This window comes from Denticeps clupeoides, chromosome 10 (assembly GCF_900700375.1).
Source record: "Denticeps clupeoides chromosome 10, fDenClu1.1, whole genome shotgun sequence".
In the NCBI taxonomy this organism is placed as follows: Eukaryota; Metazoa; Chordata; class Actinopteri; order Clupeiformes; family Denticipitidae; genus Denticeps; species Denticeps clupeoides.
This window is the reverse complement of record NC_041716.1, coordinates 17,365,558-17,388,765: the sequence shown is the minus strand read 5'-3', so window position 1 is coordinate 17,388,765 and position 23,208 is coordinate 17,365,558. Positions and strand designations below refer to the sequence as shown.

The 23,208-nt window shown below is 43.3% G+C and overlaps 1 protein-coding gene across 6 annotated transcripts in view; it reads left to right on the top strand.

The window, feature by feature from the left end:
* The first annotated feature begins 3,037 nt into the window (after positions 1–3,037).
* LOC114798208 (nuclear receptor coactivator 3-like) overlaps positions 3,038–23,208 on the top strand; it is a 49,879-nt gene continuing 29,708 nt past the window's right edge. For 4 of the 6 annotated variants that reach the window (XR_003751031.1, XM_028993711.1, XM_028993708.1 and 1 more), the window contains exons 1-2: positions 3,038–3,176; positions 22,240–22,312. The gene's annotated coding sequence lies outside the window, so the exon portion shown is untranslated. Of the gene's footprint in view, positions 3,177–3,200; positions 3,413–13,782; positions 13,808–22,239; positions 22,313–23,208 lie in introns of those variants that run through there. The other 2 variants (XM_028993709.1, XM_028993710.1) reach the window with 2 other exon arrangements.

Below are 23,208 nucleotides of genomic sequence, written 5' to 3'. Positions count from 1 at the left end.
GTCCCCCATGAGACACTCAGGGTTAAGTGGGCTTTGAACCTGTGACTTTGTGGTCTTCTGGTTCATAGACGAGTGTGTTTCCCACTAGGAAATCACCCCCCCCCCCCCCCTTCAATCTCCACCACACACACACACACACACACACACACAATGCACAGAGAAGTGTGATTGTTCTTGCTATCGAGCACAGTCTTTGTCTGAATGCTTGTTCCCCACTAAGATATAAATATACACACAGCTGCTGAAACAGCGCACACACCAGGGTTGCATGCATTAATTTAGTTTCACTCCAGAGACATCTGTTCATAACTTAAATTTGGTATAGTTTCTCTTTCCCCTTCTCTCTCTCTCTCTCTTTCTTCCTTCCTCCTCCTTTTCTTACCCTGTCTGTCTGTCTCTCTCTCTCTCCCTGTGAGAATTGTCTCACTTTCTGTGCTGTAGTTTTCCATTCTCCCATGGTGGCACCTCCTGGCTCCTTACTACCTGCCTGGAATGTTAAGCAGTATCCATACACCCATCTCTTCTTCTTTTTCTGCTCTCTCTCTCTCTTTCTCTCTCTCTCTCTACCCCCCACCTCCTCCACCCCTCTCAGCTGCTTTGTGTCACTCTCAGCTTCTCTCTGTGTTCGGTGATATCTGTATCGGCTCCATTCTCGCTCTCTTTTCTCTCAGTTTAGCTGTGCCCTCATCCTCTGTCTGGTACAAGAGCTCATTTCATTTGAGTGTCTCCAGTGCTGTTTGCATGCAGTATCTGCCTCACACACTCCACTCCAGCTCTGTCTCACTGCTTACTAAGTGTGATAAGGACTGTATGTACAAGTGTGTGTGTGTGTGTGTGTGTGTGTTGCCCGTCTGCCTGTTGTGTTGGGTGGCTGACTGGCTGGCTTCCCTCGCACTGTCTGACTTGCTGGTTAACAGTTTTCTGGTGTGTGTGTGTGTGTGTGAGAGGTATGATACAGACGGAGAAGACACACTTTATCACCGTACTGATGTGTGTGTTAGAGAGCACACACGGTGGGGGGTGGGGGGTGGGGGGGTGAGTTAAGTGGAAGGGAATGCAGACGAGATTTCTCAGGGGCACAGAAATGAAGGTAAAGGAATCCACGCACACACACATACAGCATATATGGATAAATGTACCTGGTTTAAATGACCTTAAATGACCTTCATCCTGTGTAATTCTCTCTCTCTCTCTCACATGGGAGAAGCTTCTGTACTGTGTGAGTGATTTTGCTTCAATTAATGCAGTGGACCATAGAATCACAAACTTAAATCAATCAAGCAATCAATAAAATCAATCCGTTAACTAATCCGACTGTACTTATACAATGCCTTTCATGTAAAAAAGCACTTTGAGAACCTTAATAATACAATAAAAAAACAATAAGAAAATTAAACAATGTCGAAACATAGACACAGTTCCAAATCAAATGCAAGTAATAAACACAATAAACAAAACGAATAAATGATTAATTGAGAATGCTAAGTTAGATATGTATGTCACCATAGACACCAGGTGACCCTTACTAACCTAAAGGGTATATAATTTACAAGGAGGTCTTGTATATGATATATGTATTTAGGCACTGGTTGATCAGTGAAGAAAGCATTATAAAAATCAAGCCTGTTAGTGATAAAAGCATGAGCAACATTCTCAGTTTCAAGAAAATGGAAATATTTTAATATCAAGAAACATTTCCGAGGTGCATAAAGCACTTTTAGCAACATTACATACAGATTCAGGGATTTACACTTTGTGCCAGAGATTACATTTTTGTGCCCAGCGTATGTCTTCGAACCTTCAGTCCAATCCATAGTGAGCCTGAATTATACAGATTATTATATAACACACAGTACATATTTATAATAAGATATGTTATTGGTACTGGCAAAATTCATAATTGCAAACCAGCATCAATGGTGCAGTCTTATTAATACCTTAAATTAAAATTATGTCATACAACCTCCTCAGTCAGATTCAAATGTAACTCCATCCACTTACAAATTTTAAATTCATGGTGCTGAAATGGGCTTGTAGAAGGCAATCTGTTTTTTTTCTGGTGATAAATGAAATAATGTAGAGACTACCGATCACCTCTTCATTAGTGTAGTAATGGAATCCAGCAGATGGCGTTTTTGGGCCCTTTTCAAATTCAGACTGCTTTAAAAATGATCGTTTTATCAATATAATTTATCTTACAGCTCATCCAAATGTTCATTGTATTGTGTTAAATGGCAATAAATATATACTCAAAATTTGCTGAAATCATACATTATAAAATACAGATACAAGATACAGTGTACCACAAACAGTCTTAATTAATGAATAAAATTAAACAAGAAATTGTTGTTCTGAATCTGCAGGTTTGGGAGAATGTCAGTCCCTCAGAAGAGCCCGTCTCAGGCAGAGGGTCATTGCTCAGTATTCCGTTTCCCATCACCTCAAAGGCAGCATTACATCACCATGGTGACAGGTTTGGTACTGTCTCCATACTGGATGAGGGGCCAGGTGTCAGCAGCGTCCCAGACCCCAGGAAGCAGAGCTCTTTTGCACTGGCCACACGCTGACCCTGTCTACTCTCCCATATGGAGACCACATATGGGCCTCATGCATAAAAAATTGACTCTTTCAGTCTTTTCTGGCTTGAGACAGAATATCAAGGACCCTGATGTAGGGCCACGGATTGTATTTTTATTTTCAATAAAAAAAAAAGAAACGTGCAAAGCAGAAATCTATCTCAAGTTACATTTATTAATGAAAGTATTTAATTGCTAGAAATGTGACAGTAAAACTGTGCATTCTGTAAACATTTTAAAACACTGTGCTAACAATTACGTGTTCGCTTCTTGGATGCCTCTTAAGTTAACTATAAATAAAAGCACTGGCATCTTTCTTTTACCTCACCAGCGCCAGCCGTCTACACCGGTGTCAGTCCTTGTTCTCTGGGCATGCGTGTACTTGTAGTCTTCAGCCGCCAGGACGCCTCGTGTCACGCGTCGCTGAGAACTACATTACCCAGAAGCCCAGGCGTCGGCCACAAGCTGGCTGATTGCGCTTTGGGAGTGTTTCCCATTTAAACAAACACAGTGCGGAAGATGGCGGAGAGTTAATAGTGTGAGAAAAAAAAGAGAAAGCGACAAGAATTTTTGTGTTCTCCCTGGGTGAATTTTGAACAGGTGAGTTCGCGCCGGATGTTATTGTGGGGAGTGTGCGGCTTCTCTCGCGAGGGGTGCTCGGGTTCGGTCCGCGTTCAACTCGTAACCTTAAGGCAACCCAGCGGCGCGCGCCCGTGCGGTGTTGTATTCTGACGGTCGCACCGGATTGTGGGCGACCGCGTCCCTCCACCGCCCGAATGCCGGGGTCGCAGGCGGAGGTCCGGAAGACGCTCCGTGGGGTTCGGTGAAGTTTGGCGGTAGGTGGAAGTGTTTCGGTCTGCGGCGTGAGTTCAGGTGAAACGCGAAGTCGCGCCGCGGCTCGCGATACTTCGTCCTATCCTGATTGTACGGTTCGCGCTGCGCCTCTGAACGTGTGGCGTGCGCGTCGCCGGAGGATGCCCCGCGGACACGGCTGGCGTCGAACTTGGCCTGTCGCTGTCGCTGTTGCGCGGGCGGAAAGTTTCCTTAACCGATCGTCGGTGGCCGAATCCCGCACAGCCGGTTCCCGTCCCTGCAACTTCCCTGTGCTGTTGATACGTACGCGTGTGTGCGTGTGCGTGTGTGTTTTGCACCGCGCGTTTTATTTACTCGCTGCTTCATATGAGCTGCGTTCTGACAGTCTTGACCTTATATTCCCTGATTAATGTCACGGAGAGTCTCTTCCTGCCTGCTGTTACACACTGATCTGTGTGTTCCGCAATGACTGGTCCTCTGTAGAAGCAAACGACCCCTCGGTGATCAAAGCACTTTATATGCGGAGCGTACTTACGCGCACTTGATTCGTTTCAAGATTAAAGTGACCTTTGTGGAACCGTGGCCTGTAGACACGCCCCTTTTTACACCAAGCCTCGAAGCTTATGAGGTATAAAAAAAGTGGAATTGGGACCCGAGGATGAGACGAGTCGGGTGACCTTTGCACCCTGAGATTTATTAACCTGACGCTGCATTCGTATGCGGACGGCAGAGAAAGAATTTCATTGTAAGGAGAGATGCGACTTCTTCCGTACGTATCACAATAAACACTTTGTATCCTGGAATTGCAGGATGTTTCATGGAATTCAGCGAGGAGAAGTTTAGCAGCACCTGTTGGTTACTGCATTTCTGTCTCTGTTTTGACCAGCGTCCAGTGTGGTAGGTGTGGGTCGCAGTCGGAGTTTTGAACGTGGGGCCTTGTGGGTCAGATGGTTCTCTTCATGAAGATGCGGTGGAGTCTATAAACTTGACTGCTGCTGTGCTGTGCTGTGTATGTGTCAGGCAAGAGGGGTGCGGCGGCAACGCGTGTCGACGCCGCAACTTGTGACACGGCAGCAGATTTACAGCCGCGGCTCGATCCCAATTAAGCAGCGTTTTCCCCGTCCTGGCCCCTCCCACTCTGACCCGTTAGTGCAGAGGGCTCCTAAATCCCGGGGAACAGGGGCGGCCGGACACCTCCGTGCCGCCGGGCCTGCGGCCAACCACGTGGGGGTCAGGGAGATGAATGACGCGCCGGGTGACAGTGACTCATGGCGTCTGCTGAGGGGAGAGCGGGGAAAAGGTCGCCGACCGGGTCAGGACTCTGCAACAGCAGGGGCCGGGTGACGGTGAATTGGGCGTAGGCCGCGAAAGAGGAGGTACCGACCTCCACGTGGAAATCAAGCTCCGCTCGCATCGCGCCACCGCCTTTTTAAAAAAAAATAATATTTTTTTTTATTTAAACCCGCCCGTCCTCGTTTCTATCTCTCCTGGCCTCAGTTCTGGAGCAGATATGTTCCTCATGGCGTCGCCCGGAGCCTTTCCCAAGCCGGTGGGGGGGGGGGGCCATGTATTAAAGAGAAATTAATCTTCTGCCGTGTCATTGATTTCATCGGAGGAGGAGGGGCTTGCGGGAATCTTTTCTTTTGCTTTTCTCTTTCTTTGTTTTTTTTTTTTTTTTTTTCTATCTCTGTTGCTCCACCTCCTTGTCCTGTGCGCTGCCGACCGCTGCAATTTGACCGGTGCGCCGGCTCACCCTGCTTCCTGCCGTACGTGTCTCGGGGTGGAGTTTTTAGCACAGACGTGGCTGCATTATTTAGCAACTGCGGTAACAACATGGGTTCACAGGTGCCATGTAAGAGTAATCGTTTCATCCGAATTTTATCTGTGGTACTTATGCAAACAGAGTGCGAGGTCATGCGACATTGAGAGATATATAATTGTTGCTTATTTTGGGGGTCTCTTTATCCTTGAGGCGGGCCATAACGCATAATAGTTCCTTTTCCTCTCCGGAGGTGACCGGCGTGCCCAGATCATGAGTCTGGGTTATTATAGCTCCTACTCGATATGCTCTCTCTTTCACAAAGACAGACAGTGGTGGGCTGCGAGTACAAATAATATAAAAAAAAAAGTTCTGGAAACAAGTGACAGTAGCTTATCTAAGATTAATTTATGGGAGTCGGCCTCTCTATATGGATGTTTGGTGGTGTGGATCTTTCTGCAGTCTGACTTTTAGAACATGTTTAATGTCTTATTTCTTAATGCATCTCGTCACTGCCGTATTGTTTTCATGACTGACTTGGTTAGTTCGAGTTTGTTGTGTATTATTTGATATCAGCAAAGGTGTTGATCTGTGGAACTCAGCCTTTGACCTTGCGCTTTTGACTCCAGCACAAACAGTGCGGAATGACACCGAGCGTATTGTGAAACCCACAGCCTCACAACGAGTGGGACATTCCCTGGTTGATCAAGTACTGAAAAATATTGTGGTGTTATTAAATAACTGATAGTTATTGTTTTTTTTAAAATTTGTTGGTATTGGTGGCATTTCGGGTATTGTGAGACGTCAGGTTCACCAGAGTGACATTTCACTTGTGTAATGAGTCAAAGGTTTGCACAGATCAGTTGGTCTGGACTTTGTTCAGAAATGTGTCAAAAAATGTATTTTTAAGTATGGTACCGTAAAGTAGAGAGTGTTTAGGGGCTGAAACTGCCCAATCTGGCAACACAGTCTCTGGAAAGTCACACTGACAGCATCACGTCAGGTCTGCAGAACAGCAGATTGAAGCAGGCTGCATTGCTTTGTTCTTATTTTCCACGTTATGGGCCGTTCATTTGTTTTTGTGGTCTGCACTACCCTATCAAGCAAAAAATCTTCAGAAACTTAAGACATTTATTAATTTTAATTTGAGGATTATTTAAAAAATGAACTTGCTCATCAGTTAAAATCACCATGGTCTGTGGTAGATGGGGACAAACTGGGAGTTGTTCAGTAGGTTGGGAGCTGAGATGCCTGCTTGACAATCATATCACTAGACAGGAGTCATAGGAAATTTGTCTTTCTAACACAATGCAGTGGTGCTGGTTTTCCCACCTGACACACCCACACCCCATCCCACGTGTTTGGTATAGAGAAACTGAACACACAAAGACCTGAACAATTGTACCTCACGCACCTGCTTTCCAGATGGACCAATGAAGATCACTTCCCCATCATAGCAATATTAACCCCTTAAATCACCCCCAATCAGGTAATTCTGTAAGTGATCTGTAAATTAGAAAAAAGATCCACCATCAGCTGAGTGGAATTGTTGATTCGTTTTGTAGGAACGAACGAATGAAGGAAAGAGGAGAAAGTCCTTTTTATATTAATGTGGCAACTCCTGCTAAAATTCTGGCGAGTGTGTTGCATCCAGCTGTTACTGGTTGTGTGAAGCGCCGTTGCCATGGCAATGCAGTCCCGCACGCTGGCTCAAGGTCGTTGGTTTTTCGGTAACGCTCCTCTGCTCTCCCCGTACAGAGCGCGCACGGTGGGGTGGGGGGTGCGTTTACTTCAAAGAACCGGCCGACCCCGAGAAAGTCCGGCGGCGCTGGGCCAGGCCGCCGCTCCCATGAGTCCGCAGGCACCAGGGGCTCGGCCTTTAGAGCAGACAGGTTCTTACGCGGCCTGATAAATATTTAACTGGATTGAGCAGAGACCTGGCAGGGGATTATGGGTAAAGTTACAAAGCAACAGATCTTTGGGGGACGCGGTCAGTTGATTTCCTCCTGTTGATTCCTTCTCTGCTTGGTTTTTGTTTTTCCTTTTTGGCACATCTGTGGCTCGGATAGAGAAGGCTGTTTCCTCTAAACTACAGAATTGGCTGTATTCTTTTGTGGTTGTAGATGATCATCCACATTGGCAACAGTACTTGAGATCTACCGTCTTGTTCATGTCTGTAAAAGGCACATGCCACATTTTTATAATTCTGTATAATATATATATATATATATATATATATATATACACACACACACACACACACATACAGAACCCCTTCACGATCTAGTGCTGTGGTAAATGCTACCAGATGCAGCGCAGGAGCGAGCGGCTTCAACTCTGTGTGAACTCTCCCTCTCTATATGCGACCGCCGCTCTTCGTCCCAGGTCCTCCTCCTCAGTCCGCCTCTCCTGGCTCGGGCTCGTGTGTCACCGGCCTGATGAGCGAGACCCGCCAAGCTGCTGTGAGCTCATTACGACGACTCCGGCCCCCGCGCTCGCATATGAGGCAGTTTTAGACCATAGCATTTCAAACCACCTGATCCACACACTTTTTATAAACTATTATTTTGCTGATTTCTGCCCTCTTTCTTTCTTGCATGTGCTTGATTCTGCTGAAAAACCCAAACTTTCTGTGAGGATATGGCTGGATAATGGAAATAAACCCCAAAAAAATAGCGTGGGACGTGGCTGCATTTTGATATTGACTAAAATAATATGTGTTGACATCATGGGACTTTTCTATATTCTCACCACTTAACTAAAGATTGATTATGTTCACGGTAATGCCAAACCCTGTGGTTTGGCGGGTGAACATTGAGAGCATCCGCACATCTCTTATTCCTCCCCTCCCCCGTTTCACGTATGTGATGCGTCACCGGGACGCGGCAGCGCAGCGTACACACACACTCGCCATGAGCTATAAATACACACACTCTACACATTTAACAGCGTGGGGCAGGAAAGCGGGAGCGGTCTGCAGGACAGCTGCTTGCTCGATTCCTTTTGTAGAGCCGACAATGAGTGCGTTTCATACCCAGGTGACTAGACACTTCAGCCAATCAGCTTCCATAATTAGTAGAAGAATTAGTGAGTTTCATCTGAAGTAGGGGTGTTAGAAAATAGAAATTATAGCAATATATCGATACAGCAATATATCGACAACAAATATCGATATTTTTGCATACAAAAATATGGTGCTGGCTCAGTCCTGTACAAGTACCACACCAGCCTTAAATAACTGACTGGGCCCTTTAAAAATCTTCTTTTCAATCTTATACATTTTATCTTAACGTTTTCGGTGTCCACTACTTCAGTGTGTTAAAATGCAAAGACGATACTTTTACAACTAAACTCTGAGTTATGTTGTTTTGGCTTGTATATTAGCTCTGTGAACAGTAGAATATTGCAATCTGTACAGTATTACAATATATATCATGATATAATTGTATAGTGGCCCATGTATCGTGATACATATTGTATCGTGAGATCCTTGCCAATACACATCCCAGGTCAGAAGAGTGCAAAATAAGAGGCTTGCTTGGGTTAATTAAGCTTGTCTCACATCTGGCCTCTGCATGGAGCCGACTGCTCTACTGGTTGTTTCTCGGGAAGCGTTGCGTTTCCACAGCAACACAGCAGACCATCGGTTGGGGAAGTTTACGGTCATGTGGTAACATGGGGCTGATGGTCGTCTCCTGCCGATCAGTCTTTTTCTCTTTTAGACTGAAAGTCTCTTGACTGCCCCTTTTTCCCACCACTAAAGAATGCGATTAACTCCACCCCCCACCACTCTTGTGCTTCCTGTTTGGAAACTCCTGCGTCACAATAAGTGCCGTTTGGGCCGTTTATGATGCCGTCACAGTGGCATTACAGTGGCTATAGAATGCTATATGGCTATATGATGCACATACTAAAGAGAAGGGCACATCGAAGGGGTTCCTTTACACCAGATCATTTCAATATTTGCTCACCATGATCTACCTAGAGTCACATTCCCTGGTTAAAGATGACTAGCAGCATGACATTGACCTTGCAAAAGAAAACTTTATTGGACACACTGATACGCACTGGTTTTTGGCCCAATACCAGGCTCACATGGTGGTACTTAACTACATGTGGCATCAGTTTAAGATATATGTTGGAAGATTTGTGCTTTTGCTAATATTCTTTTTCCATTTTAAATTCAGTAAACACCTTATTTTTACGCGTGCATCATGATCAAGCATGTTCATGTCGTAGTACCAAAATGACATATCGATGTGTATTCGTTTCCGTCATTGTGATGTGCTATCTGTGCTTTAGGGGAACATCTTCCATTTCCGCTCCTGTTCTGTTTGTTTGACTGCTCTGTCAGATCAGTTGGAGGAGTGCAGTATGAGGTTGCGGTGTTTAGTTCAGGAGAACTCTGCGGTGTGAGGTCACGCCTGTTCGCCGTCCCACAACCATTCTCAAATTTGTTGTCAAAGGCTACAACCCCCCCCCCCCCCCCCCTTTTTTTTTTGGATTCTTTGTCAAAACAAGACCTGTTTTTAATGAACAAGATGTTGTGCCAGTGTGTTAAATAGTTGAAACCTTATTCTCACTGACTGAACAAAGCCAACAAGATCACTAGAGTCTAAGTGACACAATCCTTTTACACCAAGTGGAGGTGGGGTGTGGAAAGGGGGCATGGCCATGACAAAAATGCAATTGACATTAAAAAAAAAAAAGTGAAGGGTTCTTCAACAGGCAATTAACTTTGCAACCCAAGCTGCTTACGGAGCAGCAACCTGATCGCTCAGTACAGCCCCTTTTCTTGGCAGTAGGAGTCATTTTCTTTTGTCTCTCTCTTTTCACCCTGCATTAGAGCAGTTGGAAAGTGTGTTTGTGTATTTTAATGATTTTTTATTTATTAAAAGGAAACATAGTGCTTCTAAAGCTTGTGGTAATGGGAAGTGTGTAACTCTGTGTTCTTGTGATGACTGAACACTTTATGACATTTGAGTATTTGGTGTGATGAACCAGGAGCATGCAAACCAGAGCATGAATGAATAAATCATCCATACAGCGAGAGGGGGGTGTGGTATTCCAGAGGGAGAACTGTACGAAATTTCACTGTTTCCTGTGTTGGTTTCTCTCAAATTCCTCCCTATTCTTAAAAGGGGAAAAAAAACTTCTGGGCGAGCCGTTTCTTGGTTGAATGAGGAGGAGGAGGAGAATCGCGATTATGTAGAAATATCTGCAGGGGTATTTAGAGCCGTTTAATTATTTAATTACAAGCTGTCACATCTATGGTGAATATAGGGCCCTATGAATTCAGTTTTATTTTCCTAAAAAATAGTTTTTCCCATTTGAGTTCTTCTGAATGCCACGTTTTCTGTTTATTCACCTAAACACTTTATGGAGTGGGTGGGGAAAAAATAACCGGCAATATGACACATCACATTTAATCACTGTTCAACAAAGTACTTGGGAATTTATCTTTTGCTTTTGTGAAGTATTTACATGTAAATTATATGTGCATTTCCTGCAAATAACTATTTCTCCAATATTACACATTCTTCCTTTTGTGAAATAAAAGTGCTTCATGTTTGACCTCAACATTAAAAATGAGCATTGATAATAAATCACATTTTGAATCCGCTAATTTGTTGCGTGAGCAACTTGTGCTAGTTTGCTTCTTTTCTCTGTCTCTGATATGAGTGGTCGTCACACACGTTCTTATTAAAATGAGTTTTGGTATTGTTCCGCTGTTAACTTTGCACTGAGAGATGATTTCCGTAATTTTCTGAGGACATCTGTTTCCAGCGTGCCAAGCTATATTATACTCAAAATTATACTCACTTTTAGATTCACTTTTAGATTCAGTTGTATTTGTTGAATCCGTCAGTGTTTTCACAGTTCACTGTTCCCTGTTTTTAGTGTTTCTGCCCCACGTAACCTCATTGAAAGGTACCATTAGAAGACGATGGATCCATTGCTGTTTCTTGGTACGCGTGTTTGGGTGCTGTGTTTGAGTTATTTCATATTGACAGTACGTGATATGCTGATCCACTCTACAGTAACTACTAATTAGCCAATTGTTAGCACTGGATTTCATTCTTATCAGAGTAAAGGGTTGAATTACAACTGCATGCTGCACAGTTTAGATTTTAGATCTTATGTGGTTCTTGCTCAATCACATTTAATCCAACGTGTTAATTCATGACAACTTTTTTTCTGGGGCAAGATTTCAGTCACTGAGTAGCCACTGAGTTTCACCACGGGTAGAACTGTTATTGTACGTTGTGTTGCCATGAATGCTGGAATAATGTAAAAAAATTCTTTTCCTGCCTGTTCTATATGTCTGGTAATTATTAATAGAATCTGAAAAAGATTTGAGTAGAATTACCTCAATAATCTGATTGCAGCGATGCACCGTCACCACATCACCTCCACCGATGTTCACTTGTAACTGCAGTAGGTAACTGCAGCGCTCATATTGTCCACAAACACTGCATTCTGAACCAAAGAAGAGCCTATGAATTGAGGTGGAACAGATTTTCGTTCCATGACTGCGATGCATGAGCACCAGATAGGTAAGTTTGAGTGAGTTAAGATATTTTATTTCATATATATGTCTCATCTTTTACCATGTTTGTCCTCTACCGTTCATTCCGAAAAAGTGTTAACTGGTTTGGGAATATTAATGTTATATAATATTTAGATGAATTTCAGAATTGTAATTGTGCAGGTTGAAGACAAGTATTCATTAAGAAGCTATTATTATTTACAAGAGCAACTAAAAATAAATCGGCATTAGGAAGTACCTTACATGTAGTAAATTATAATACTTCACCATCTTAATTTGTGATAACTGATACAGCTCTCTGTTCTTTGTATTTCAGTAGTATTTATCAAAGGCGTCTGCATTGATTCTCAGTAGCTGGAAACATCGCCTCAGAGAGGAGAGCCGGCCTCACTCGAGAGCATATCGATATGCTCACCTTCCTGCACTTTAATTTCAAATCTTTCTCAACTCTCTACATTAGTGTCCAGAAATAAGCATTAAAGACACTACATTCGAAGCTTTAATTTGGACCCACCAGGATTCAGACGATTTTAATTTACTTAATTTTTATTAGCTTTATTCTTATTGTTTCTGTTTTTGGTGGGGTCATGTTAATGTTAAACATACATGCAATAAAGCAATCAAGCGTAACTTCCAATTTCATATGTTTCCTGACTCATTATTGACATTTGTCATGGGAACCTGTGTTAAAGCAAAAACGTGGTAAAACATGGTAAAATCCGCAGATGTGAGCTGTTGAGGTAGAATAGTAGGGTGGTAGTAGCCTAGTGGGTAACACACTCGCCTATGAACCAGAAGACCCGGGTTTGAATCCCACTTACTACCATTGTGTCCCTGAGAAAAGACATTTAACCCTGACTGTCCCTGTAACTACTGATTGTAAGTCGCTCTGGATAAGGGCGTCCGATAAATGATGTAAATGTAGAATAAACCAGAGCCTGGAACAGATAATGGCCCTGAGGAACGTCACCATTCTGCAGTGTCCTCTCTGCATTAATGGTTCATTTTATTGATCTGCATAGCCCGGTCCTCAGATTCTGGGTCAGGACCGGACATTTGCACACCTTTGGAGAGAGGGCTGAATTCAAATGAAAGGGAGTCCCACTTTGCAGTAATTACACAGAGAAGCGGGCCGGAAACGAGACCCGATCCCTGTTCCCAGCAGTCGGCGTCCGTCACTTGGCGAGACCCTCTTGTTGCGGGTCTGGCCCGTCCTCTGTCTGCCATGACTGACTGGCTTCTGAGGGACTGTTTGCGCCATCTTTTTTTTTTTTTTTTTTTATTTCTGTGTAAACATTGCAGTGTTGCAGATGAATGTGTCTTCGGCGCTCCTCTCGCTGGGGGATTGCTGTTTCTGTGGACCTCCCTCCTGCAAATTATCCAATTACTCTCTTCACAAGAGCAAAATAACAAAGTGGCTGCCTGAACGGCACATTTTTTGCTCTCTGCTGTTTTTGTGTGTGTGTGTGTGTGTGTGTATGTTGGGGGGGTGGGTGCTGTTGGTATGCTGAATAAGGAAAGGAGTGGGGGAGGAGAGAGAGAGAGGGGTAAGTAAGAAGGAGAAAAGAGGAATAATAGAAATGGATCGCTACAGGAGCCTCAGATCTTCCCCGTTGAATTCTTTGAGTGGGTTAAAGTTCGCCGGCAGCTTGGGCTGTGCTCTGATTGGCTGAGGAAAGGTGAAATTAAAACCAGGGTAAACTTTTGACCCCGCAGTTGGAAGGAAGGGCCGCGAAGGAACGCCCATCTCTGCTCTGTCACGACTGCGTGCAGCGCAGCATGCGTCCTGCAGAGGAGAGAGGAGGGGATGTGAGCGGGGGGGAGGGGCGCAAGGGAAGCAGCAGGATGGGTTGAAGGGAGGGACGGAAAAGGGGAGGAGGGGAAGGGAGGAGAGAGAGGGAGAGGAATGCAGCCTTTTTTCCTCCCCCTTCCCCCTGTTCTTCAGACCAAGCGTTGCGGCGATAACACCTCGCGCTTTGCTTTTAAAACCATGAGTAGAGAAGGAGTAAATAAACACGATCTCCCCTCGCTTTATTCCTTTGGTCATTTTAGGTTTGCGCATGGAAATATATGGACTTAAAAGACGGAATGAAGATGGGAGGTGGAGAGGTGAAGCTGCGGGGGGGGAGATAATGAGAGGGTGCAGTGGGGGGGGGGGGGGGGGGGGGGGGGGGGGGGGGGGGGGCAGGTATAGAGAATTAAAGCGAAAGCAGGCGAAATTGTGAAATGAAGAGATGAAGACTGGTGTACAGGAGGGGCTGCTGGAGGAAAGATGAATGACAATTTGGGTGAAAAAAAGTATATATATATATATATAAAAAAAAAAGTTGTACTGCTATATAAATACGAACACATTAAATTCTTAATCGAATAAATGTATCAACACAAGGGGCTTTTTCTTCAGGATTTTGCTATATGTTGAATAAGATGACTAAATACATTTTTGTTATTGTGTAATTATTTCTGCCACCCAGGACTATCTTTTAGTCTAAACAGAATTTTTAATTCCTCATTTTGGATCTAAATTTGCGCATGTAAAAATTATTCACTGATTGTTTTTTTTTGTTTTTTTTTTCCTTGTTTTTCATATTTACATAAAAATCTGAGCATGCATTTGACCTTACACTCCCAAAGGGGCCAAAACCTGAAACGTATGTAAAAGGTCACCCTAAATGAACCATAAGGCCTGTACTAATACAGTAAAACTGTACTAACGCCCTATGCAGGGAAATCGAAGGATTCTTTTGTCTTCTCTCTCTTTTGGCAGCCCACAGAGCTCCAGAATGGGCACCATATGGTCCTATAATGTATGGATTTCACGTCAGCTTTTTGCCCAAACATTTTCCCTCTCCGATCAAATTAGGGCGCCCATAAGAGACGGCACATTAGATAAGAGCCCCTCTGCTAGCAGATAATAGGTGGTGGGCACAGCTGGGCGGGAACTCCCATTTGAAGCCTTTCCTCTAGTGTGCACAAAATGCAGGTTGTTCATCATCTGTATCTGAACACTGCGTGAAACCGAATTCTATTGATGTTGTGATTTGTTCTTGTTACCATTAAATTGGAATATTGTGCATATCACAATAGTTAGATTTTTTTATGCACTCTATAAAGTTCACGCATAAGCCTGTTTGTGCTATTTATTTAAACCTTATTCAATTCAAAAATTCCAAATCACCCATTATTTACAAATGATCCACAATGCTGTTGTGTCTGCAAGTTTGCTGTTAGTAGTTGATGGGTGTGTGTGTGTGTGTGTGTGTGCATGCGTGTTGCCATGCAGTTTTCTGCCGCCTGTCTGAGTGGGAGTGATGGGTGATGGACAGGGGAGGAAATGTGATTTGGATGTTGTGTGTGTGCGTGTCTTGTGGATTGTTGTGGATGCTGCCTGTGTGGGTCGGATGATATTCGTGTGTGGCGCAATGCTGATTTGAATTCATCTGTGGTTGTGGGATGTCATGGTAAGGATATCTGTTCCTGAACACTGGAGCATTTAAATACAGCCTGTCATTTTTTCCCCTGTTTTTCCCCCTTATTTCCTCTTCTGTTTATGATAAGAGAGCAAGTGAACTGGCAGTAGGCTCACTAGCACCCACTGTACATAGATGCACGTGGAGAGCGAAGATCGTGCTATTTTGAGCTGTACAACCCAGTTTATTGATACATTGACCTGTTCCTCCAACGTAAAGGTTGTTGCTAGTCACCTTCATTGCAAAAGTACTTGTTGATTACAGTGGTCTCTGACAAAAATTTGTTCAGGAATAGTTTGTCCTCCATAAATTATCAAAAATCTCACCTAATTTGAGCATCTTTTGTATGTGCTCGGAAAAAAGTTTTATCCATTTAACTGGATTTGAAGAATCTTCTGGGCTTGCCCTATAATACAATATCTGTTTATTTTAGAAAGTGTTGATTTATTTTATTCTGACAGTTTTATGGATTTGATGTAGACAGTGAGTAGTCCATGAGAACAAACTAGCTGACTTGCAGCTCCTTCATCTGCAAGGATTGCTATGAAAAATGTTGTGGTTGGCGCTCCACTCTGGGCATCTCAGAACCGCAGAAGAGTGTCAAACAAAAAAACTAAACAAAAAGGAGGAACCCAGTCCAATGCAAATGTGCATGAAATGAAAGAAAGGGTTTGCGGAATACAAAGTAAAAATCACCACAATAAAACTCCTTTGTGGTGAGAGTATATGAGAGAAATTTAAAGATCACCGTAATCGAGGCTCTTATAGAACACTAATTTACTTTACATTCATGGTGTCTGGCTCCTAATGGTTTTAGCTTAATCTGGCATTTTAATCTTCAAGCTTCCTGGTTCATGCCAGGCATCACAGTGCGATGATAGGCTTCTGTTTCCTAGTCACAGGCCATCACAGACACAAGCAAAGACACATTTATTTTTATAAATCACATTTAAGTGGGTTATTTTTCTTAAGGAGGGCAAACAAAATATTCCCCACTGTATTGGAATGTACTGTTATATATATATATATATATATGTATGTGTGTGTGTGTGTGTGTGTGTGTGTATATATATAAGTCTTTTTATGAAAAAATTGAAGAAAATACATTTGATATTTTGGAATTCATCAGACTCCCTTATCCAGAGTGACTTACAACCAGTAGTTACAGTCCCCCTGGAGACACTAAGTGTCTTTTTCAGGGACATAATGGTAGTAAGTGGGGTTTGAACCTGTGACTTTGTGGTCTTCTGGTTCATGGACGAGTGTCCTACCCACTAGGCTACTACCAATTTAAACCAAGTGGACTTAAATGTCTGCTATTGCTCGTGTTGCGGGGGGTCCTATGACCTTCTCCTCAGCAGGGCTCTGGTGTGAACCGGACATGGCTGCCTTCGTTGTGGCATTGATTGACCCCGTTACAATAATTAGGTCTGAACTGACTCCTGATGCCCCACCCCCATCACCCTAGACCACGTGCTCAGTCCACAGGGGTACAAGCCACCCTGCTATCCTGTAATTACATTATAAATAGTCACAGCAGAATGTTGGGAAACTGTGCAATTTTCCTGTGGAGGGATATAATTTTCCATCCCCCCCTTTTTTGCTTTGTTTTTGAATCGTTATCTAACGCTCGAAATTACAGCTTTCTATCGCCCTCCCTCCTCTGTTCCTCCTCTGTTGTGCTCAGCGTTTACTCACTAGTGAGTTTAAAAAAAAAAAAAAAAAAGTCTTGCTCCCGAGCTTGCACTGCGCTGTGGGTGTGGTACATTGCTAAGCTCTAATGTGATATCAGCATTTTTAAATGGCATGAATTGTGTGAATGAGACCGGGCAGTGTTCCTGTTTGTTCTGATATTCAAAACCAGCCACAAAATTATGTCGGTTAGCTGTTTATAGTTATCTTTGCACACCAGTTCTCTAAAACGTGTGCCCCAATTTGGTTAACATTTTGCTAAGTGAGGTAAAAAATTAACTACCCGGTCTGAGGTTGCTTTCCGACCTGTGTGCACGTGTGCAGTGCTGTTCAGTTTCTGGTTCTGTGTGACTTGCAAATAACACAATTTTTAGAGGGCAAACCGAATAATTTTTTTTAATCCTATTGTCAGGGCTGAAAGTGGAGACTATTGGACACAGGCAGGCAGACTGAAGGCAGAAGGAGGTTCAGTCAGTAGCACCACACTTCTTGGTCCACCATCGGTGTGCAATGTTGCATTCCTCTCGTTTGTGCGCTGGGATCTGTACATCCCCCTTTCTCACCCACAGTTATTGATTTTGCATGGATTAGCGTCTACTGGGTCATATGTGATGTGCCTGATTGAGTTGCTCATTGCGATTCTGATTGGTTCCGTTTGAAACTGCATGTTGATAATCTAGATGATTCCAATAACGTGCTCCTATTTAAGCATCATTTGGCCAGGCAATTGAAGATAAAAAATAGAAAATAAAAAGGTGTTCGGTACTGAGAAATATTGGCCGCCTGGATTCAATAGAACCTGTCTGGTGGCAGAACAGGGGTTAAAAGTGGTTGCTGTGCGAGGCTGGCTGTGTCATCACTTCCTGTTTGTTTTGACTCCAGAATGGCTCAGCTGAAACGTGCTCTCTGCATACAAGGCAATGGAGGGAGAGTCCTGCCCGCCGCCCCTCCGTCTGCCTCTGCCTCCCTCTCTTGCTCTTCGCATCGCTTCTCGGGTGAACAGGAAGTTGCGCTTGAGAATCGGTTTCCTGCCCCTGCCTCTGTTGTGTAAATTTTCTAAGTTCAGAATGAGAGCAGAGTGATGTGTGAGTATGTTATGTGTGTGTGAATTTTCCAGCTTTCAATTGGCTCACTTGGGGAGGTCTTATTAACTACAATGTTGCAGGTTTTTTAAATATGCGTATCATTTTTTAATAATTAAATTCACTTAGTGGTTTTCAGTGTCATATATGGAAGCACCATTAGATGGAGCTGCCTGATTTTGATCAATGCCTTACAAGCCCCATCCATCACGTCTGTTGTATGCTAATGTCTGGTCAGGTATGTATGTATTTAAAATGTCACACAAGACATTCTGTAATGCAAAATCAAGCAACATCTGTAATGTTACTACATAAGAATTGGGTTCATCAAATGAAAGTGATTGTCATTGCGAAACACTGCAGCACAGCGCACGATGCACACAACTAAATGTGTCCTCTGCTTTTAACCCATCACTCTTAATGCAGAAATATTCTTGCTGTTAGCCATGTACGTATGTACATTCTTTACGTCGGTTTTTGTGCACATACTCAAAAATTAACAACGTATATGTATACGGATGCAATACCTGCGTAATTTTATAGGGGTAGTGTTGCACTTTACAGATGCCATTTTGGTATTTGAACTAGCAACCTTCTGATTTATGGGCCTGCTTCCTTACCTACTAGGCTGACCACTGGACCTGGCGAGTTTGTGCTTATCTGCTTATCTTATGTATATTAATATCACTTTTTAAACTTTTCTTCTGATAAGCTGTATTTAGGGCCAATTTCTTTCCCCAGTTTTAGACACTGAACATGGTGCAGTGGTCTTGGGTTTGTGTTTAGGGGATTTTAGAGTAAAGAGAGACCAGACATCTTCCTCGAGTGTCTGTCAGCCGGCTTTATTAGTCTCCATGCTCTGCTGTGGCGACCGATCGGCCAGGTGCCAGCGTGTGGTTTGGCGTTTATTTGCATTTTCCCTAACTGCTAGTTGGAAGCTAAGAAAAGTCACACAAAGTTCACACAGTGCATGAAGCTTTATGTACTCTGTGTGCGGTGAAGCACCATTTCCAGGAAAGGTATTTCTGGAAAGGTCTCGACCAGTGGGACTTTGTGTGTGAGGTTGAAGGGTGGAATCACAATTAATCATGTAAAAGTGTGATTTACCTGTTTGCATCTCAGATTTGATCTTGTTCTACTTGCTTGCTTCAATGATCTTGACCTTCCATGTTGTGCCCCAAGGTTGGCCTTGATATTACTGGACCTGCTGTAAACCTCTCAAACATCTTAAACACGTCTCATTTGGAATTTTTGAAAAATGTAGACATGATAATTTGCATTCAGTTAAACAAAATAAGAGCAAATATATGAGTGACAACCTTGTTTACGTGTTCTAGTTAACATTTTCAAATGGAGTCTATCATTAAGAACACAATGGTTTGTCCATGGCAGGTTTAGGAAGATCAGGTCAAAATGAAAGGTAACCAATGATTGCCTCACTGTTGTAAAAGGAAATGGACCCTTTAAGTGGAAGCGTTGCTGACGTGGTGTGTGTGTGTGTGTGTGTGTGTGTTTTTTTAAGATGTGTTCAATGTGTTTCAAGATGAAATAACGCGTATTCATGTTGTGAGGAAAAATAAAACTAGAAATAAAAGAACCCCAATAGTTTCGCATGCCTGTCTACCTGCATGGCAAGAAAGGTTAAAACCACCCTCAATAAAGATGGGATGTCTATGTTTAGATATTATGGGTAAAAGCAACAGCCTGAATTTTTTCTACTTGACCACTCTATGCCATTGAAAAGAAAAAATATGTGATGTGATGCATGCATGACACACCTTTCGTGTAATAGTTATTACCTATGACCGAGCATTGACAGTTTTGATTCTGTGTATTTGATAAATGAGTATAAAGTATATGATAAGATAAATCTGTTAGAACCACGGTTTTTATTAGTTTTTCAGAGCAGAGCAGACGACTGTAGATTGCTGTTCTTACAGCAGCAGAGTGTCACTCCCTCCACCTTTAAAAATAAATAAATAAATAAAATCAGCTTCACTTGTGACTGCGGTGGCGTGAGCGACATCGCTGGTGGCTTCCCGTGGTGTGCCGGCGCGTCGCGTACACCTGCCCCTGACAGTAATTACTCTGACTGTCAGTGGCGTCCCTCGCCAACTAGCCTCACTCGCCCCGTTTTTTTCCCAGGGTTGGTTAAATGAGACAGCGAGACTGAGGTTCGAGTGCCCTTATAAATAATTCATGGAATAAGTCGCACCAATGCTCTGCCTCAGCTGTTTAATTCGAACCCCTTGGCAAAACGCAGTTATTTGAATTATTTGTTAAGTGGTGACTGGTAACCTGCAGTAGATTTTAGGGTGGTGCTGCTCAGTCAACTTTCTTTAAGATGAAACTTAATGTGAGAACAAAGAGACATTAAAGGGCAGAAACCAGAAAATTATTTTGGTGTTTTTTTTGTTTTGTTTTTTTTATTGGAATCAGTCCTCCTTTGACACACAGTAAATTCTCCCGGTTAAAGGGAGAATTCTTTTGCCCCCATTTCCTATTTTTGCAATTCATTTTGTTTGTTTGCGCTCATCTGGAAACCCTCACAGGGTGTGGCCACATGGTCAAGTGAAGGAAACAGAGAAGTGCATATGCTCGCTCACTCACGCTCACGTCAGGGCACACACACTGCCGCCTTCGTACATAACACATACACACCTGTGCCCATGAAAAACCTCAGATGCTTACAGTCACACCCTGCCAATAATAATACAGAAGTGGAATATCATTATGTAACCAACCATCTGGAGCACATATTTAAAATCTGTCCAATTCTGTCCATTGTTTTTGTAAAACATTCAGATGTGTTTTGGGGTCATTATCATGAAAGCGATTTCATTCTCACAAATTATAACAGATTATTATAGTTTTAAAATAATTATATTAAAAGTGTACTTTTAATTGTCAAAGATTTTTTTTATAATATTCTCTTAAGTTAATCAGTTCCGGCTGTTTAATTGTGAGTACCTGCAGCAGTCCACTCTGACTGGACACATCAAGGTGAATGCATCTGAGAAGTCAACTGCTCCTCCCCGTCACCAAACAGTCTTGAGACACTCACCTCCCTGTTCAATATGGGCACTGCCCCTTTCTGTGCATTTTTTCTGGAGCTGATAGTCCACTGCAGCCACACTGAATTGATTTATTTTAAGTAAAGTTACTGGAAGCCGCTTGGGACGAGTTTAATGATAAATGCTCTCCAGCTCGGGCACAGGATGAGTTGCATTTCTCTTTTACTTGTTTTTGGCCTGATTCGTTGTGTTGAAAACCTGGGTCAGAATGCGCCTTGGCAAGAGATTTGCTATGCTGTTCCCCATCACTGTATACGTACAGACACACACACAAACTCTCTCTTGTGTAGATGTTATTTGCGATGGTGTGGGTGTCACCAATGACAATGTTAATTGGTTCTCCAGTGAATTATGGGATGGTTGCCATGCCTGAGAGGAGAGAATCACAAACAGGAAACCTGCCTCGGTTCCATCCTGCACTCTGGAGTTGGAGTTGAGGTTGGAGACAGGACTGAGTGGAAGCTGTGGGGTTTTGGTGTGTGTGTGTGTGTGTGTGTGTGATTGGCTGTGTTGACAGATGTGTTTTTCATCTTTTCCCCTTTTCAATGTTACTTCAGTTCACTTTTTTGTTCACTTTTTCCTTTAATTTTTGATATCTCACATAACATCTCATATGACAAATATGGCGGATGGGGAAAAAAACAGGATCTGGCAACCCACACCGCCACCCACTCCACACCAGTGACTCTCCCAGTGATGAACTGCAAAGAATGCAGGGATAAAAATGAAATGTACCATGTACAGTGTCGTTTGCCTCCCTTCATCCTAAATATAGTAATCATTGCTGATGTGTATGTTTGTGTGTGTGTGTGTGTGCTGGACAGACCATTGCAGTGGCACTGACCGATTCAATCCAGATTAAATTATCACCCAAAATGTGTTGTCTGAGAAAGCTGCTTCTAGGCAGTGTTGTTCTTGAGGATGGCTGCTGTGTGTGTGGTGTGTGTGTTTCTGACTTCAGCCCTGTCTTCAGCGCCAACATCTCCACACTAAACACACGGTGACTAATCACTGCTTCATACCGGAGAGGAGAAAACAGAGTGTACCCTTGCACCCAATTCATCATGAGGAGATTAATTCAGTTTCCCATGCTGTCATTAAGATGTTGATTAATGCCACTGGCCGTTCTGCTTTAATTTCATCATAATGAACATTCAGAGTCAGGGAGAAGTGCTTATTATCTCTGTCTCTCTTTGTGTGTGTCTGTCTGTGTATGTGTGCAGTTCCGACGTGTTGGACTTTGCAGCAGATCTCCCACAGGGGAAGAGTCGGAGCACCCTTTTCCCTCCCTGTCAGGTGAGTCGTCTTCAGCTAATGCTGTGGTTGGCATGGTGACTGTGTGTGTGGCGCATATTCCGAGGCGCGCCGGCTTCAATGGCGCAGGTGTGGTGTCACAGATGATTGAAAACCCAGAGTGCAATTGGCTGCCCCGCCTACCACCACGCCACATTGGTTACTCAGCCCTCCTGGGTCATTAGAGTGCTGCGATGTTTGCGGCTGTCAGTTGCCTTATTGGCAGAGAAACCAAACCTCCTGTGTTGGTTTTTATTAATTTATTTCTTACGAGGGTTTATAACTGAGGGTGGCGGTGTCTTCAGAAAAGGGGGCAGAGTGCAGAGAGAAGTAGGCAGGCAGGTAGGGATTGTTTGTGGTGTGTGTGTGTGTGTGTGTGTGTGTGTGAGAGAGAGCGAGAGAGAGAGAAGAGAATAGAGGGGGTGGTGGTGGATGGAGGAGAGACGAGGAGAAATCAAATTATTCTCCCTCCTCGAGCTGCCAGGGAGGCAGAAACAAAACATTCATCTCCCTCCCTTCTGGAGGTGCGACGGGGGCCGCGAGTAAATAACCTGGTGGTGGAGAGGTGGAGGAAAGGGGGGGCCGGAGCGGAGGTGGAGGTTGATAGGTGGTGAGCTGCAGCATCGCAATAGTCTGAACACAGATGACTCCCAGTTTTCCAAACATGCACTGTGCCCCTGCACAATAAAAAGACCAAAATTCCAAATATCAAAAAATAGTTACAATAATAATACATTTGAATGGATTCTACTAATTAATTTTTGTAATTAAAACTATTGACATGTTTTTAGTTATTTCTTTAACATAAAAAAAAGTATTAATTTTAAAATGTATTTACACATTTATTCTCGTACAGTTGTGACTCACTTCAACATGTTAAGTGTCTGGTGTATTTTAGC